Source organism: Microcebus murinus, chromosome 16 (assembly GCF_040939455.1).
Source record: "Microcebus murinus isolate Inina chromosome 16, M.murinus_Inina_mat1.0, whole genome shotgun sequence".
Lineage (NCBI taxonomy): Eukaryota > Metazoa > Chordata > Mammalia > Primates > Cheirogaleidae > Microcebus > Microcebus murinus.
Genome location: NC_134119.1, coordinates 52,449,833 through 52,468,801, shown reverse-complemented (window position 1 = coordinate 52,468,801; position 18,969 = coordinate 52,449,833). Strand labels below are relative to the sequence as shown.

General features: G+C 57.7%; 1 protein-coding gene and 1 long non-coding RNA gene across 3 annotated transcripts in view; both read left to right on the top strand.

Annotated features, from left to right (window-relative positions):
* SORCS2 (sortilin related VPS10 domain containing receptor 2) overlaps positions 1–18,969 on the top strand; it is a 516,842-nt gene that overhangs the window by 28,754 nt on the left and 469,119 nt on the right. The window lies entirely within an intron of this gene.
* On the top strand, positions 13,387–15,936 carry LOC142861168 (uncharacterized). The gene is made up of 2 exons (XR_012912553.1): positions 13,387–14,110; positions 15,779–15,936. It is a non-coding gene; the product is annotated as an uncharacterized LOC142861168 (long non-coding RNA).

Below are 18,969 nucleotides of genomic sequence, written 5' to 3'. Positions count from 1 at the left end.
TATTTATGTGGGCAAATGTGTTAGCTCCGCTGAGGCGCCCAGTTAAACATCTAATCCTGTTGACTTTGTCCTTCAGACTTGCAGGGCTGGCCACGCCCCTGGGGGTGACCAGATGTCCCCAGGTTGTTGTGGGCAAATGTTGTTACCTTTTCTGTTTTTCCCTGAGTTGCGCAGCTGTTGTCCTTGAGGAGCTATTCGCAAACCTTGGCGTCTATCAGAACCTCCAGGGACTTGTCATGAAGACAGAGACGGGAACCCACTCAGACGGCGGGGTGGGGGTCAGTGGGTGGGCCCCGGGATGCCCCTCTCCGTGGGAGAGCCCTTCTCGGGCAGTGTGACCCGAGGGGTCGGAGCACTTTGCCTGGCTGGAGTTGCCCTCGGTGCCCTTCCAATTCGAGGTGTGCGAGAGCTTGAGCTGCCACGGGGCCGGAGAGGGTGGCCCCCAGTCACCGCTGCGCAGACCCCTGCGATGGCAGCTGTGTGGGGGGCATGGTTTGGTAGGACTCCCCCAGCACCTGTGCTGTGCCCGGCCGTGCGGGTGTGGCGGACACAGGGGAGAAGGCCACGGCCCTGCCCCTGGCAGCCCACTCCCCAGCGAGCAAACGGAAAGGTAGGTGCTGTCCAGGCTGCTGGCTCGGTGGAGGGCAGCACATTTGGGGGCAGGGGCAGGTGCGGGGCATTAGCTACACCCCCAGCAAAACGTCTGGGCCCTTTGGCAGGCGTCGTCACAAGGGATAAGGACATAATAGAAAATAGAAAATAATAGAATATAGAAATAAAACAGTACTCAGAGACAAAAGTACAGTTTTATAAAGTATAGATTTTATGGTTGGGGGAATTGGGAGACCTCCAGCATTCCCATAAGCTGTGAGGCATTGAGTGGTGTTTCACATCAGTATTTATTGGTACAGTGATCGGTTGTCAGGGGTAACAGATTTACATAATAACAGGTAGTTCGTTTTAGGTTAAAAGTCTTCCAAAAAGCTTCTAGAGATCCCTTAATTAACTGTATCTACATGAGCAAACAGTTACAAAATCTTTCTAAGACACACTTCTAAGTTCTAAGATAAAACTATCCCTTAGCAGAAAGGCTAAAGAGAAATAACAGTGGCTCTATATTTCTTTACCTAATTTTTGTGGATTGAGACAGGTAGTCAGGAGTGAAGCAGGAACTGTCTCTTTAGGCTGATTGCTTTTAGCTTCAGGTGTCTGTCTGTTGGGTGGTCACTCTTTTTTTTTTTTTTTGAAACAGAGTCTCACTTTGTTGCCCAGGCTAGAGTGAGTGCCGTGGCGTCAGCCTCGCTCACAGCAACCTCAGACTCCTGGCTCAAGCAATCCTCCTGCCTCAGCCTCCCAAGTAGCTGGGACTACAGGCATGCGCCACCATGCCCGGCTAATTTTTTGTATATATATTAGTTGGCCAATTAATTTCTTTCTATTTATAGTAGAGACGGGGTCTCGCTCTTGCTCAGGCTGGTTTCGAACTCCTGACCTCAAGCAATCCGCCTGCCTCGGCCTCCCAGAGAGCTAGGATTACAGGCGTGAGCCACCGCGCCCGGCCGGGTGGTCACTCTTTGATCAGTTCTCATCCGTGGCCTCCTGCCAAGCTTTATGGTACAGAAGCAGGCTCAAGCCGACAGGTTGGAGACACGTCACCTTGGAAGGTGCTGCCACTGATCTGTGAGATGCCCTCCTGAATTGAGGAGCTTTTGATATGTGAGCTAACACGTTCACATATTCCTTCAGGGCTAAGCCTTGCGAAACTCCTGAAATCATTTCTGTCTCTATATTATAGGGGACATTTCTATAGCACAAAGTCAGGCAGGCTTCCTGGAGGAGGAGGTGCTTCACTGAGACTTGGAGAAGTAAATTAAGTTAAGCGTATGTTTATCCAGTGTCCTCTGAGTGGCCCTGTGGCCAGAGGTAGTGATTCAATAAGGCCCAAGTCCAGCAGCTCCCTGCTTTCACAGAGCTTATTTTTATCAGGGCAGAGGGCACCAAACCTCAAGGCAGTGACGTAAGTTGAGATGAGGGCTAGTGCTGTGTAGAGAATCCAGCAAGCAATGGCCTGCAGGGCCGTGGTGGTCGGGTGTGCAGGGCTGCCACGCAGGCCGTGGGGCAAGCGCACCTCCGGGCTCAGGAGAGAAATGAGCGGGGTATGTCTGGAGGCAGAAAGAAGCACTGCACCCTGTGACCCCACAATTCCACTCCCAGGTGTAGACCCCAGAGAGATGCAGACCTGTGTCCACACAGCCACTTGTCCGTGAATGTCCCTGCAGTGCTGCTCATAACAGCCAAAAGGTGGAAACAGCCACCGTGAAGCAGCAGGTGGGTGGACGGGCAAAGCACGGGTGTCCCCACGACGGAACGCTATTTAGCCACGTAGGGAGGGAAGCACCGACAGCTGCGACAGCATGATGGACCTGGAAGGCACGATGCTCGGTGAAAGAGGCCACACACAGAGAGCTGCACACCATGTGGTTCCGCTTATATGAATCGTCCAGAACAGGGACAGCCATGGAGACAGAAAGCAGATTAGTGGCTGCTTCAGGCTGGGAGAGACGGGGGGATGGGGCGCTGATAGCTAACGGTACGGGGATTTGGTGCTCTAAAATTGACTGCTGCTGGGTGCGGGGATCTGTAAATATACTAGCACCCACTGCTGGTTCCTCTTCCGTAGGTGTGCTGCGTGGCGTGTGAATGAGGTCTCAGCAGAGCTGTGATAAAGAAGGGCAGTGTGGGGAAGGAAGCCGCCGCGAGGTTAGGCACCCCGGCCGGGGCTCGGGAGAGCTGGAGGGTCGGGGACGGGCAGGGCTGGGTGTGGGGCCCTGCATGGGCAGTGTGGCTGGGCATGGCATCTGTCGTCTCCCCAGGGTGGTCGGGGCGCCAGCCTAGAAAGCGTTCTGCAGAGGACCTTTGAGGAGGCTGGAAAATCCTTCCTCTCCTCTCTCTGCTCCACCTTGACTAGTTCACCTGCAAAAGAGTCTTTGGTCTCTTGGAGCAGGTCCTGGCTGGGGTCCTATCTGGACCCAGGACACCAAAACCTCAGAATTCCTGAGCTGTAAATTTACCAAGATTTATACTTTATTAAAAACCAACAACCAAGCAAGCAACAAAAAACCCACAGTCATGTTCTGATTAAAGTTGTAACCTGTGCTCATTTTAGAACTTGCAAGAAGAACCTGAGAAAAAAGAAACTTAAAAAAGTCCTGTACCTTAGCAATGTCCAAACTTTTGATGCAGTCCCTTGTCATTTTTTCTCTGTGCAAAGATCAGGACCTTAATGCACACACACACACACACACACACGCACACGCACACATGCACACACACAGAAACACAGAGTTTGGAGTTCTTCTTTGTGCACCTAACATTATATTGTAAGCATTTTCCTACATTGGTGAAAATCCTCTGAAAAGTACAGGTGACTGCACTGTCATTTCTTATTGTTCTATTACTATGTCCTTGGAATGATGCTCATTTTTAAATTATAAATAATCATACTGACACACATTAACCAAATTAATGTCCTTGGGTATAAGTCTTTACCCATGGGTGTCTGATGGTTTCCTAGGACAAACCTAGGTCAAAGGTCACAGACAGCGCATACACTAGGTGCCCACTCAGATGTTTTCCAGAATTATCCACCAATGCACCCCCAAATTCCAGCATGGCTAGTGTGTGATTCTGCTTCAAGTACAGGTGCCACCAGTCCCTCCTGGTCCCTTCTAGGGAAGGCTGGGCTTCAGAAGAGCTTCTTGGAGGCTGTGTGGCCCAGCCCTTGGCCCGCACTTGTGCATCTTGGTGCTAGAACATCGGCATCCTTGTGCAGGAGGCAGGGGCCGAGGGTCCAGAGCTGAGAGCTCCCCACAAACTTGGCAGAACCAGGTCCCTCCTCCCTAGCTCCCCAGCTCCAGCATGGATCCTTGACGTGGACATGGCCTTCTGTGGCCAGCACTCTGGGCTTCCGCTGGCTGCCAGATGAAGCCTCAGCTGTGGCCTGAATTTGTTCGAGGCTGTCCCTTTGGGAAACGCAGCAGCCTTGATGTGGCTTTGTGACCTCAGGGTGGCAGCCCGACTCCTACTTCCATGTCTTTGCCAGTGTTATTGAAAGATTAAAAAGGAAGTCCAAGAATATTTGCTTCATTAATATGAATACTTTTATTTCTTGCACAGCCTTTAAGCTGTTTTCTTCTGTGTTTGGAAGTGTGCTAAGTGCTGGTTAGCAAGATAGCCTTGTTCCATTCAGGAGTGGCTTGTGTGTCAGGGGCCATTTGCTGGCCAGCACCTGGGTCCAGTAAGTGTCCTCATCACAGTGGGGCTCTTCCTCCACTTGCGGGATTTTCGCCGGGGTCCAGCAGCCCCCCGACACGCCCACACACCCACATGCCGGTGAAGCCCACCTTGTGAGCTCTGGCGTCTACCTTGCTGGCTCAAGTCAGCAGTGGTCACTCCCGTATCCTGGAAGGAGGGCAGCTTTGTGGAGCCCAGGGCTTCCCCTTAGTGGATCCCTGGTTCCCACGGAATAACTAAACTCGATTTTCTGGGTTGGTGAGAGGTGGGTGGTATTGTCCTGCTGCGGATGGCGAGGCCGGGATGGACAAGAGACCTCTGTCCCCAGCCCACCACTTGTTCCTGCTGGAGGGAAGGTGGCCCTGGCAGCCTGGGGTGCGCACTGGGCTTCCCTCCAGCCATGTTTCTGAGTTGTGATGTGGCCTTGGGTGGGATAAGCTCTTTAGCCTTCAGGATCCTGCTTGTTGAAAAAAGGTTGAGATCCTTCAAGAAGCCTTTGCACCAGACCAGAGTGAGCCTTCCTTGGGCCCACTCTCTGCAGAAGACCCCTTCAGAGGGCTAGTGGGAAGGTGGGGTATTGGGAGGCAGAGGGATGCAGGGATATCCCTGGATCTGAGCTGTTGCTATAAGGTGTGGTGTGGGGGGTTCAGGAAGGCCAAGCTTGGGGACACCGTTGGCAGGGCAGACCAGAGCCCCAGGGTGACAGGGGCAGTCTGGCAGAGCCTGGGGTTCTTTCCCCCCCACCCCAGCACTTCCTTGTGCCAGGTTCGTGCTAGTGCTTTGCACGGCGAATTGACGGACCCTCACTACAACCCTGTATGGCGGGTGCTGCTCCTGCTCCCTTTGCAGGTAGCAGAGCCAAGGCATGGAGAAGTTAAGTAACTTGCACAAAGTCACACAACTTGCAAGTGTCCACCCCTGGAATTTGAACCCGGCTGCTTCATTCTGGAGTCCATGTGCTGAGTGGCATGTGAGGTGGGAACGCCTCTGGGCCTCGATTTTCTCATCTATTCATTGGGGTTACTGATAACTCCCAGGCACAGAGTAGGAAAGTCAGTGGCTGTTTGATCTTATTAATTGTATTGGCAAATTAGCATAGACATGCAAAGAGCATAGACATGCTGGGCGGACCCAGGATCGGGCTTGGGGAGAAGGCTGTGCCGGCTGTGCCAGCCCTCCGGGCACCACCAGCCAGAAGCCAACCCAGACCCACCTGCTGGGAGGCTGGAGGTTCCTGAGAAGTTCCGCCTGGCCAGGTCGTTTGAGAACCTTGCAAGGCTGAGCCCCAGGAGGCGGCCCCGAGAGCGGGGCTGGTGAAGGCAGGTCTGACAACGTTTAATTTTCTCCTCGAAATCTGCCTCCTCTAGCCTAATCCTCCTCGAGTATGAAGACAAATGCACCATTAAGGCACCAAACAGGGAGCACGGAATGACTTTTTAATAATTCGTGATCAGTGGAAGGGTGAGGGGAGGCGGAGCGGGGAAGCTTCAGCAGCAGGCACCGGGCAGGTTTCCTTCTCTGGCCCTAAAGCCTCCCCTGTGGGTCTTTTGCTTCCGTCAGTTTCTTTTCCACACACACCTCCTGATCCAGGGTCCACGGCAGGGAGAGACAGGTGCGTGACATTAGGGAGGGCTTAAGTCTCCCGTAGACCCTCTGCTCCCTTTGCTTTGGGGGACAATCCGAGCTGGAGGCTGTGGTCCTCTCTCACCAGCTTGCTGGGGGCAGACAAGTGGATCTGGGGACCCCGAGCTTCATTTTGAGTTGTCTTGGTCAATGGCGTTTTTTCCACGCCAAGAGATTTGACATCTTTGCCTTAGTTTAACAGACTGGGGAGCAATGCATGAATGTTATATTCTATCAAATGCCTCAAAGGAAGGGAGAAAGAAAATACCATCCTATTTTATGAAATGTAGCCCAATTCCTGTTCATCCTTCAAAACCCTACTAAGATATTGCCTCTTCCATGTAGTCTTTCCTGATTCCCCAGAGATAGTTACTCACACCTCCTTCTGTCACCAGGTGGGCATTACTCTGCATAATTCCGGTCCCTGATGTCTGTGTCACCCACCCACTTGAACCCGGAATGGCAGGGATCCACGCCGTCCCGTCCCGTGCGCTGCGCACCCGGCACTGCGCTGGGCTCAGGGTGGACCGTGTCATTCTCTGTTGAATTGAAAGGAATTCTGATAACAGAGTCTTGCCAAATACAAAGCATGACACAAGCGTTTATTATTTCATCTCATCTAACAACTCTTCCAGCTCTCCCGCTTGGCTGTTCTGAACCCGCCAGTCGGGGCCAGCCATTTGCGATGGGCGCAGTCCTGGGAGGGGCCAGAGACACCCCATCCCCTGCCCGCTGCTGTTCAGGCACTGCTGGGGGTGGCAGGGGTGGCCTCCGTCTGAAGTCCCCCCTGCGGCTGCAGCCAGAGAGGGCCACGCAGCCGGCTCTCTCTTCTCGTGCCCTCGGGGCTTCTGCGTGCGCCCTTCGCCAGGGGCCAGTGTGCGCTGGCCGCGCGGTGGCCGCAGAGCAGCTGGACTGCTGACGGGCCCGGGCACAGCGAGGGGCTTCCTGCAGGAAGGCGGAGGCCGTGTGGCCTTTAGGGCCAGGCCTGGAAGCACAGAGCTTCCCTTCCACCGTCAGCCTGTCAGAAGCCTGTCCAGCTCCAAGGGGAGGGAACGCAGACCCGCCTCTCGTGGGAGCAACATCGAAGCACGTGGGCTGTATTCCAGCACTGCCACGGTGAGAAAATGTGGCTCTGACGGGTCTGAACCCCCAAAGCCTCCTCCACAGCCAGAGGCCTCTGATGTCCCGTGCCGGCTCTCCACGCCTCGGGCAGGGGGAGAAGCCAGCCAGAGTGTCGCTGTGCCGGGCGTGCACTGTGGCGGGCACCATTCACAAGTTACCCTGCCCCCAACCCAGAAAGGCAGCATCACCCACCTCCTCTGGGGCCGAGGCTCGGAGAGGCCACGTGGCGGGCCTGCGGCCACAGAGCCCGGGGAGCAACGCCAGACTGGGAGCTGGGCCCCTCCGCCCCAAGCCTGGCTTTGCTCGGGCTTCATGTGCCCTTCCTGCTGAGGGTCAGGGCAGGGCCTGGCGGAGCCCCGTTGAGCAATAGCACGTGCCTCACAGTGATGCCAGTGCCATGCTGTTTTCTCAGGAGTTAGGTCTGGACATCCGTGACAGGCCCAGCGGGGGAAGTTTGCTAGGGGATTTATCCCTAGCAGGTGGAGGCAGAGGGGCCGTTTCTGCCAGGCGCTCTGACAGCCTGCTAGATGCCACGCAAGACAAAGAGAAGCGTGGCCCCTTCCACTGAGACCCACGATTCCAAACTGCCGTCTGTCCTCAGCTTTCACAAGCCACCTCTGCTCAGTCACCGCTCAGGGTGAGACACAGTGGCACCTCGGGGCAGAGTGTGGAGCTGCCAGCGTGCAGATGCAGCCACACCCACGCTGGGGGGGCGTCTCACTGGTCAAGAGCTCACGGGCAGGCCCTGCTCTGTCACGGAACACCTGCTCGCCAGGCCACACCTGCAAGACTCCCAGTGCGTGCCAGCTGCGATGTTTCTCTGGTTTTGTTTCTCTTTCTGGGTCTCCTAACACCAAGATCGCAGACGTCACTAGCGGGATGACTCTTGCTAGCAGCTGAGTTCATTGACGCATTGGGCTGTAGCTGGAAGGGAGTCGGCCTGGTGGACATTGCCACTGGGGTGGCAGGTGTGACCAGCTGGTGGGACCGTGCGTTTCACACGCGCAGCACCACCTGCTCGAGTGTGCGCACGCACGCTCACTCGGGAGGCTCTGGTGGCTGGGCCTTGACTTCAGCTTGACCACTGCTTGGGTGAAACCCAGACATGCCTGTGCTTCCGGCCTCTTGAGATCCAGACGGCGCTGGCTGTGGCCCAATTCCACCCGCACAGGCTTGAGGCATCCCCTGGGTGCCTGCATCGCTCCAGGGCCCTGGTGCTCCGCCACACCGGCTCCAGGCTCCCGCAGTGTGCCCTGGCCTTGCTCCCTCCATGTGAGCTAAGAAACGCCACCTGTCCGCAATTTCTCTAGAAAATGGTGTGCTCACGGGGGCTCGTGGGTGAGGCGGGCTGTCCTGAGGTTTGGGGGCAGGTGGCCAGGGCCTGTCGTGTCCCCTCTGTGCAGACATGCCCAGACCCCGTGCCACGCCCGCCGTGGAGAAGCCTTGCAGCCTCACAGTCTTCCCTGCTTCCCCTTCCTTGCCTTCCGCCCAGGCCGCTGCTTCTCCCCGGCCTGCAGCCAGACGGCCCGCCCGCCCCAGCCGCCTGCCGTCTGCGGCCTCATCTTCCCAAACCTGCGTGTTGCGGGGTTTCCCAGGCCAAGGAGGTTCCGTCCCCAGGGCGGGGTGGGCTTGGGGGACGGGCCGTGCGGGGCAGGGGGCAGGGGGGAAGTTCCCCGTCCCTACCCGGGTGCACTGCCCGGCAGGAGGCCGGCGAGGAGGAGGAGGGAGCCAAAGGCTGGCATCTGTTGGCCGCTGTCCTGTGCTCGTGCGGCGGAGCGGGCTGGGCCCAGCCGCGCGGACCCACTTCGCCGGCAGGTAGACGGCGCCTTTCCTCTGCGTCTTCACCGGTCGTCCTCTGTGTGTGCCGGTGTCCTGATCTCCGGTTCTTCTGGGGACACCTGTCAGAGTGGTCAGGGCCAGCCCCAGTGACCTCGTTTGCCTCACTGGGCTCTGCAGGGCCCTGTCTCCAGGTGCAGTCACAGCCTGAGGTGCGGGGCCAGGGCTCCGGCAGGGCTGCGTGGGGACTCCGTGCACCCCGCAGGAGTTTGCGGGCGCTGTGGGAGGCCCGCTCCACAGCGCTCAGAGTGCGTTCCAGTGGCAGTGGGCGTGGCTCCCACCCCTCCCCACCCCGTCTGGCGCTGTGACCCGGCTGTTCCTTGCCGTCTCGGTCCTCTCCGCTTGAGGACGGGGTGGCCATCCCGCCTGCACAGGGCTGCAGTGAGACTTGTGTGAGGACGTGGCCAAAGCATTGACTGGGCCTAGCGTGGGGCACAGCGCAGGGCTGAGAAGGTGGCGTCATGGTGTCCAGCTGCAGGGTGGACCCCGGGCCCCACTGTGCTGCCCTGCGGTCGGCCCCAGGCCCTATGACTGTCCAGCTGCACTGCTGCCGCTGTGGCTAGAGTCATGGGGCTTGGTGGTGGGGCGCATCCTCTGGGGCCTTCTCCCCAAGTGACCCAGGGCCACCACCCAAACCAGGAGAGTGCCCCATGTGTCCCTTGCATGGACTCAGCAGCCGGGCTGGTGTCCTGTGGACTAGATGGGAGTCCTGGCCCTGCTGGTCGGGTCAGGGCTGGAACGACCGTGCCTACGGCCAGGCCGGGCTGACCCCGGGTGGCATCCAGTGCGAGGCCTGCTCCATGCTCCTCTGCTTACAGCCTTGTCCGCATGGAGGGCCCTGGGCTCTGTGGCTCTTTGGTTTGGTCTTTGCCCTCCCCCAACCTTGCGCCGGGTCCACCCTCAGTAGCGTCCTTTCTGCTTTCTGGGCACAGGGGGTTTGTCATGTTCAGAGCCCAGACGTGGGCTCTGGGTATTTTCCTCTGCTCACCTATTTCCTGTCTCCGGAATGTCCTTGCCTTTTCCCTGAATCCCACACAGCAAGACCCTTCCCATCCTGCAATGGCAGGGCCCTCTGGAGATTTCCCTGCCACCCAGCTGCAGGGAGCATCCCTCTCCAGGGGAGGTTCTAGGTGTTGGTTTGTTAAGCCCCCCAGGACCCAGCATCAAGGGGGCCCCCGGAGCTCTAGAAGGAGAGTGTCTATCTTGTAAAGTTGGCCCATCTTCCCAGAAAGCCCCTTGCTGCAGACAGCGGCACTCCCAGCGCTGGTTGTCAGAGCCCCCTTTGGCAGCTCGCCTGGAATCCCCCTCATGCTCAGGGCACGAGGCTGACGTCATCTGGAGGCCGGGAAGCCGTCTCGGGTGTCAGGCCTGCACAGTGTTCTCACGGCCGTCTGCGGCATCTCGGCAGGAGCAGTGTCAATGGGCTTTCGTGCGGGGCAGACAAAGCTGCCCGGTGCACCTGTCACACAAAGGCAGGTTCTCCATAGAAACAGAGCCAGCCGGGGGTCTGTGCTCTAGCTATACTGTGTGTGTGTGTCTACATGTACAGATGTATACATGTATATGCGTGTTTTCTTGCACACAAAAGCGTTTATGTAAGGAGCTGGTTGACGCATGGTGGAGGCTGGCCAGGCCAGAGTCCGCACGGCTGCAGTCCACGTCCGGCTGCCGTCCGGCTGGACCCTGCAGGCTGCAGGCTGCTGCGGGACTGGGAGAGGCCGGTGGGTGGGAGAATTCGCTTTTGACTGGGAGGGTCAGCCTGCAGCTGACTGGGGGAGGCCCCTGCGTTATGGGGGGAATCTGCTTCCCTTAGTCCGCTGATTTATATGTTGATCTCATCCAAATACACCTTCACAGAAATACCCAGAATGATGTTTGACCAGATATCTGGGCACTGCATGGCCCAGTCAAGTTGATATGCAAAATTAACAATTGTGTCTGGCAACGCTGTCCATCCATCCTTCCATGTATCATCCACTCATCTGTCTGTCCATCTGTCCATCCATTCATCTATCTGTCCACCCATCCAGATATCCACCCACCCGCCCACCCATTTGTCCTTCCTTACCTCTGCCCTTCCACCCACCCTCCATGTGTCTGCCCGTTTATTTGTTCATTCCCTCAGCCAGTGTTTGTGGAACCCCTACAGTCCAGTGTGCCCTGGGGACACCTAGGTGACCAGGACAGCCTGATGAAGGAGGCAGTCCAAAGTAACAATGCAGAAGGTGCACCATCCTGCCAAAGGGGCCAGGCAGCGTCCGGTGGGGACACAGAGGACAAGAAGGTCATTCCTTTTCGGGGAGGAGTTGGGAGGTCTTTGTAATGGGGGTGGCCTTTGTGCTGTAAGGATGAGTTGGGTGGTCGGCAGAGCGGGTGTTCTCAGCCGGAGGCACGGCGTGCTGAGCGACGGGAGGTGAGTGTGGCGCTGGGAGTGGGGGAGGCTGTCTGGCAGGGTGTGGCATGCAGGGCTCTCTGGGCGCCAGCTTGGTGGCTGAGGCATGTGGCCCTCTGCTCATAGGCTGGCCCGTGGCCTGCAGCGTCAGCACCCCGGCACCATGGGAGGGGCCCGCGCTCTGCCCTGCCCGGCGTCTGACAGCCCTGACGGGGAGACGTTGAAGGCTGACGGCAGCACTTGGAAGATGCTGCCCAGCAGTCCCTGGAGAGGGTGGCTTTGGCTCACCGTCCTGCACAGCCCGGGTGCAGCGTGGGGAAGGTTGGAGAGCAGAGGTGCAGGCCTTGGGGACCCTGGGGGCTGTGGGCACAGCCTGAGGGAGCAAGGACCAATGGGCTCCAGCAGGGCTGACGGGAAGGGATGGGAAAGCAATCTGGTGGCAGGAGGAGGGGGACCCCAGTGGCCCTGCAGACTCTGCTGGGGAGGCTGCTGAGGTCTGACCGCCAGTGCCCCTCCCCGCGAGCTCCTCTCCAGGTGCCGCCCAGACTCCCGGGGCCAGGCCTGGAGCCAGGACACCGGAGAGCACTGGTTAGGGAGCGAGGCCGGGCACGCGGCCTCATTGTGGCACCCTTGGCAACCCCCATGGCGGATTCACTCTTTTCGTCATCTCCACAGCCCCCCTGGGTTCTGGGCCCGAGCTCTTAATTTGCTTCCCTGCCAAGCCTCGTGGTGCATGACCTTTATACTCCCGGCTGCTCCGACATTTCAATCTGAGCCCTCAGCGCTGGGGCTTTGCATAATGTGGGGGCTCCTGCCTGAGCCAGCTGCTGCCATTTCTGCGGGAGGGCCACAGACGCCCGCCCCTCCCCCACCCTGCTGGAGCTGCCGCAGCCCTCCGCTGGTAGCCAGGGTTGCTGTGGCGCCCCCTCCACGGGCATGGATAATGTGGGGCTCCCGGTGGGCAGGGACACTGTGGCCCCCTTCCATGGGGGCATGCTGTGGGGCACCCCTTGGGCAGGGACACTGTTCACTTCCCGTGCAGCTCAGTTCTGCTCTACAGACTGTCGGGCGTCAGACAGTCTGGGGCTGGGCACCGGCGCAAGGTCCAGACTGGGCAAGGGGGCAAGTTGGGAACAGGTGGGAGGGGACCACATTCCCTGAGCCTCTCCCGTGTGCGGGGACTGTGAGCCAGTGGCCATGCGTCTGTACAGTCCTGGGCATGGAGAAGGCCACCCCACTGGCGTGCCTTGCAGCCCTGTCTTCCAGGTTCTGGGTTACTGGGGTGAGGACTTAGATCCACAGCCAGAGATGACCCAGGATTTGGACTGTCACCAAGGCGGCAGGCTCTTCATCACCCTGAAATGTATTGATTCTTTTGATAGCTCAGCCTGATTTCAAGACGCCCTGGGACGTGCCTAGGGCTGAGCGTGACAGAGCTGGCTTAGCTGTTGCAGGACACTGGCTTCTCCACCCTCTCTGCCAGCTGGCCTGGTCTGCTACTGTAGAAAGTGGGGCACCGAGTTCCCCCAGAAGTTGACAGCCATTGTCAATTTATTGGTCTTTTATTTTTTATAGGAAGAAAGTATTACTTAGAATTACAGCCCTTGCTGTTGGAGGGTGTTTGGTCTGAAGACTTCCAGGAATACTCTGTAGCCTAGTGAGCCTGCATGGTGGCCTCCTGGGGGTGTCACCAGGTGGCCGATGTGGTGATGTAGGCCAGGGAGGGGAGGCTGAAGCTCCTGCCCTCGGCCTCTGAAGCCAGGAGGAGATTGGCTGCACGTTCGAGCCCTGGGCTCCAAGGTCCAGCAGGCCTCAGTCATCATCTTCCAAGGTCAGGCTCCTTGGCTGGCTCCTGAGCAGCTCGGGCAGGGCCCGTGTCTTGCTGTCACAGTGCCCAGCATGTAGCAAGAGCTCAGCCGTGCTTGGTGGCCTCTGCTGCTGTCAGGCACCATCAGTGTCCCTGGCAGCCATGGGCCAGGGGACATGCAGGGACAGCGACTTCTGGGGTTGGAAGTGGGGAAGGCCTCCCGGAGGGGGTGGGTCTAGGCTAGACCTGGAGGCGCCTGGGGGCTTGGCAAGGACATAGCCCGGGCGGCGGGGCTGCAGTGAGCGGGGCGCTGGGCAGTGCTGAGAGCAAGTGCCGGGGTCGTTGGCAGAGCCCCGCACCCCCTGTGGGTCCCGACACTGTCTCTGTCTGGCGTCCCCCAGCGACGTCACCTCTCTGAGCCTCGACGTGCTTGCCTGTGAGTTTGGCCTCACAGTAGGTGGGTGGGAGGAGCCGTCCGTGCACGGCACTGTGCGGGCTTGAGAGAGGCGTCCCGTGTGTCACGCGCCGGTTATCCCCCTGGGCCTGCTGCTGCCTGAGCCAGCTCCCTGGTGCCCACGCCTCTGTCTGCCGTGGCCTCAGCTGGAGCGGGAAGCTGGGCATGGCCTCTGCCTGAGCCAGCCCCTAGTGCCCACGCCTCTGTCTGCCGTGGCCTCAGCTGGAGCGGGAAGCTGGGCATGGCCTCTGCCTGAGCCAGCCCCTAGTGCCCACGCCTCTGTCTGCCGTGGCCTCAGCTGGAGCGGGAAGCTGGGCGTGGCCTCTGCCTGAGCCAGCTCCTAGTGCCCACGCCTCTGTCTGCCGTGGCCTCAGCTGGAGCAGGAAGCTGGGCATGGCCTCTGCCGGGCTCTGCCTTCCCAGGCAGGCTCTCACTCGACCCTAAGAGCAGGATTTACCCTCAGTTTCCAGAACAATCAACTCGAGGCTCCGAGAGGTGTGGCCACTGGCCTGAGGTCACACAAAGGGCCTGGCTCAGGTCCTCTTGGCCTTGGCTCTCGACCACCCAGGTGTCTCTGGGGACTGTGAGTACAGGGTGGTGGAGGGGAAGCCCCCTCTGGGACAACTCAGGGGTGGCTTCCTGGGGAGGGTGGTGGGGAGCCCCCGCGAGACCCGGTGCAGTTGGGATCTGTCTGGCTGCCCCAGTGGACACAGGGAGGCCAGGCTCTGACTGGGGTCGTCAGTGCCCGCCTGGCCCAGCACATAGGGGGCAGGACACTTGGAGGCTCAGGGCAGTTCTGACCCTGCCTGCTGCAGAGCCGAGATGCCCCGTCGGGGTTCCAGGGCGGCCTCTGGTGGCTGGTGGCATCGCCAGCCCTGCAGTTCAGTTGCAGATGGGCGTGAGCACTGTGAGGCGCTAGCCGTAAGCATCGCCAAGCCCTAAAAGAGTATTCACACATGCATAAATCTTTACTAGATGCGGAAGATGGAGCCGAAAACAAAGCAGCAGAAGCTCCCTGCCCTCCGCTGGCATCCCAGCAGGGAGGACACATGCACGTAGCCAGCGAGAGCGAGCACATACCTGTGCGCCCTCAGACATGCGCATAAGCGTGCATTCATATGTATGTGTCCGTGTACAGGCTGACGCGCATACGTGTGTGTGCGTGTGTGTGTGTGTGTGTGTGGTGTGCTCACCTGGGGTGGAGTGCTGGGCCTGGGCTTGGCAGCCACCGTGCGGCGCTAGCCTGTGTGGTGGGTGTGCACAGTCTTGGGAGGCTATTTTTAGCCCTGGCAGAGGTGCAGCAGGAGTTTGGGCCTTGAGTCTAGCTAAGAATGGAAATAGAAATGTGAAGTTTCTGACAAGTGACAGGTGACGTGGGCAATTTTCATCTTCTTTAGTAAATGCAACTTTAACAACATGGATTGCAGTAAAAATAGACAGCCTTTTCAGGATGCCAGTGCAAACTCCTGGTCCCAGGGATGCCTTCTTAAAACAACCGTTATCTTGTACTTTGAAGAGAGGCTTTATGCATCTAGGGGCTTCCTGGTCTCTGCCCACTTTTTGGAAGAGACCCCCTTGGCTGTTGGCCTCAGGTGTCCACAGTGACCCACAGCAGTTGCTCCCAAGAGGACCCTGCCCATACCCATCTCAATACAGTTGGAGCCAGGGAACAAGTAGAATGAACTGGACTCCAGGACTGGGGTCTGACTCTGGAATTTAATATTTTTTGTGTGTATTTATTTATTTATTCAGCAAATTTTTTGCGCACCTTCTATGGACCAGGTATTGTGCTTGGTGCCACTGATGCTTTAGTGAGGAAAACAGACACAGATTTCACATCTGGGAGTGTACAGTCTAACACCTCAGTCTCTCAGGGCCTCTATCATTCTATCTGTGAAGTGGGATAATAACACCTAACTCAGACAGAGAACTAGGAGGGTTTACATCAGCTCACGGGTAGGAAAGCTCTGTGGAACCAGCAGAATGATGGGCCCAAGGAGGGGAGTTTTGTTTTCTTTTTTTTCCTGTATGTTGCTGTGTTGTGGGTGTTTGTAGAGTCTCATTTCTCTAAGATTTGCACCATGATCTGTCTGAAATGTGTGGGTTTTTTTTGTTTGCTTCTAAATTAGAGAACTAGCAAGTGAAAGCATAGTGCCAAAACATTTAGGAGTTTTTAAGACACTGATGGATTGTGGGCCAAGGATATTGTCGGGTGTCTGTCATCTAAAATGTGAAATGCACTTTCTTTCAGAAACAATGTTTTTCGCTGCACTGGATGGGAGAGACTGAATTCTATGCCGCTTGCGTGGGGATGAAGAGGCTACGTTTGCAGAGGCAAAATGAAATTACTGTGATATGACTGTTCGATGAACCAGATGTACTCAGAAGAGTAAACAATGATTTTATTAATTTTGGATGCTGGTGCTTGAGGAAAAACAGATTTAATTAGATTTAATTAGAAGAGGCTGTGGAGGTAGGCTTTGGCATGTAGAGGGGGTCCCTGGGTACTGCATGAGGCTTTAGGTGTTGCGGTGATGCTCTTTGCTGAGTATAAAGTCCAATCCGGACCGCGCTGACCCTTTTCAGTTACGTGGGTGTGTCTCCCATGCCATGGCAGGCGGGGCCCTTGGCCCTGGCCTAGGAGGCCGGCTGGGAGAGGCCTCAAGTCAGACAGTTCTCCCACTGGCCGCTGGGTGGAGCTGTCATCCCGAGCAGCTTGGTTGCTCTCAGGCGTGCGAGGGGCCTGTGTGCGTGCCCAGGTGTGTGTGCCCACGTGTGCGTTCATACGTCTGCGTGTGTGTGCACACGTGGGGTCAGCAGGCATGGTGGAGGCTGGGCCTGGACCAGCCTCGCATAGTTGTGTTTGTGTTAATGAGTGGTGTGATAGGAGTGGGGGCCGCTGTCCTGGCCACTGTCTGGGTTTGAATCCAGCTCTCCCTGTCACTAGCTCAGTGACCTGTTTCTTGCCTCTGCACCCTCTCTGGAGTCTGAGGCCAACCCCCTCTCGCCCCGCCCCAGGCCCACTTCACAGGCTCCCAGGTGGGAGCTGAGCGGGGCCCTCTGAGGTCAGTCCTGCTAGGTGGGAGCTGAGCGGGGCCCTCTGAGGTCAGTCCTGCCAGGTGGGAGCTGAGCGGGGCCCTCTGAGGTCAGTCCTGCCAGGTGGGAGCTGAGCGGGGCCCTCTGAGGTCAGTCCTGCTAGGTGGGAGCTGAGCGGGGCCCTCTGAGGTCAGTCCTGCCAGGTGGCCACGTTCCTTTCCACCTTCCTGGGCCGCTGCCGCTACCCTGCACTCCCGCGGCAACCTTTTCTCCCGGGGCCATCCGTGGTGTGTGCCACCACTGCTCCCTCTGCTTGGAGCCGCATGCACAGTGCACGTCCTTGCTGAGGTCAGCAGGGAGCCGGATTGCAGCCTGTCGTTTTTCTCGACCTCTGTGGCTCTTTCCCTTGGTTACTGGATAGGGCCCTTCCATGGCCCTGTGCCTCTTTTCCTTCCTTCCCCGCTGGCCCTCTGTCCCTCGCTCTCTGCAGAATGTGTCTTTGTGCCCAGTGTGCCAATACCGGTTTAAGGGGGGCTCACTCATTGTCACTCGCGGGGCCTGCGTGTGGGGGTGCTGGTGGCTTTTGGGCTTCTGTGGAAAGTCGGGGGCCCAGCAGCCAGGGTGCTGTGGCCGGGCTGTGGCCGGGCGGGGAACCTCCTGCCAAGAGCAGCTCCTGCTGACACGAAGCGCCTGACGGGAGCCCCGCGGCCGTAACCAATGGTTACTCAGCTGTGCTGCTCTTTCTGTCTCGCGGTTATTTTCCTGGAGGGCTTCAGTTTTCCTGACCCCTAGGCCCTCCCCTCGATGCTGACCATGAGCCTGGGGTCTGGGGAAGGGACTGGGGGGCTGGTTTGGCTGCAGTGACTGTGCTCCAGGAGCTGGGGCCACGCCCTGCTGGCGCGTGGGCGAGCCCACACTTGGTGCCGGGTCAGCTGGGGTCAGCCCCTTGGGGGCCGTTTCCTTCCTGTGAAATAAAAAGCAGAGGTTCTGCACACCTGTAATCCCAGCACTCTGGGAGGCCAAGGCGGGCGGATTGCCCAAGATCAGGAGTTCGAAACCAGCCTGAGCAAGAGTGAGACCCTGTCTCTACTATAAATAGAAAGAAATTAATTGGCCAACTAACATATATAGAAAAAATTAGCTGGGCATGGTGGCTCATGCCTGTAGTCCCAGCTACTCGGGAGGCTGAGGCAGAAGGATCGCTTGAGCCCAGGAGTTTGAGGTTGCTGTGAGCTAGGCTGACGCCACGGCACTCACTCTAGCCTGGGCAACAAAGCGAGACTCTGTCTCAAAAAAAAAAAAAAAAAAAAGCAGAGGTTCTGGCTGAAAAGTCCTGAAAAGACCACTTTTGCCCTTTCAGATGTTAGGGAAGGGAATAAAAGAGAAAAGAAGCAACTCTTTGATTTCTTTGTCTTTGAAGATAAAAGCCCAAGACTTTGTTAAAAAGGGAGAAGGGCGTGCTGCTGCCTCAGTCTGTCCTGTAGGCTGCGCGGGGGAGGAGGGGCGTTGTTCCGGAGCGGGAGGCTCTCGTGGAGGACGGGAGGCTGTGGATGTGGCTCTCGCCCCACCTCCACAGGGGTGTCACGACCCCAGAGCAGGTGGTGTCGAGCAGAGCAGGTGGTGTCGGGCGAGCTCCCGGTGGGGCCAAGTGCGAAGCCCCGAGGGCAGGCCGGGCGTGGCTGCGGGCCAGCGCCCCACCTGCTCCGGAGGAAGGTCAGAGAACGCCACTGAGCTTCCTTCTCATCAGCTTTACTTCCGTAAAAAATGTTTTACCAGCAAATTACCTCGATGAGTCCTTCCTGGGGATTCGTGATTTGTTTGATGCATAACGTGCAGCCGTCCAGGGTGTCAGTTGGAATGAAAGACACACTCTAATTTGCTGGGAGCTCCAGGGCTGGAGTGGTGGTAATTAGAAGTGATTATCTTCTCCCGATTCTGCCGAATAACTTCCCTGCCTGGTCGTCAAGGTGGAAGCTGAGCGATGGCTGAAGCCCTGGCACCCCGTGAGCTCAGTCCTGCTCTTGTTTCCGGCCTGGCCGCGTCTCTGTCAGGGCGGCCGTCTTTGGAAGTGGCCTTCACTCCTCGGCCCTGGGTCCTGTTAGAATCCGGAAGCTGGAACTTATAAAGCTCTCCCTGAAGGGGCAGCGAGTGACCACAGCAGGGCAGTGAGAGAGCTGCACCCCGTGTTGCTGTGCACCAGCGCCTCCGTGGGCAGCTCTGCAGCAAAATCACGGTTTCACGCCCAGCTTGACCCTCAGTGTCCGTCGCCTGATAAAACACAGGGTGCTCAGTTAAATTTGAGTTTCACATGAACAACCAATAATTTTTTTAGTATAAGTATGTCCCAAACACTACATGGGATTTACTTGTACCAAAAATTATCTGAACAATTGTTCTGTTGTTTAT